The following is a 205-nucleotide window of genomic DNA, read 5'->3' on the forward strand; positions in this document are numbered from 1 at the left end:
TTCTAAAAGGTCAGGCTTTCTTGGAACAATTACATCCCTATTAGTAATATCTGGCACCACCTAGTGACTTAGGTACACATAAAAACTTAGATCTTAAGAAGATGTCTCTCCCAATTACTGTGTTCTCTAAGAATCCATAAGGAGAAACAGACTTTGAACCCAATTTATCTTATTTACCTGACCCTACTGTCATAAACTGTTCAAT

The sequence above is a fragment of the Equus asinus genome, chromosome 13, assembly GCF_041296235.1.
Source record: "Equus asinus isolate D_3611 breed Donkey chromosome 13, EquAss-T2T_v2, whole genome shotgun sequence".
NCBI classification, from domain to species: Eukaryota; Metazoa; Chordata; class Mammalia; order Perissodactyla; family Equidae; genus Equus; species Equus asinus.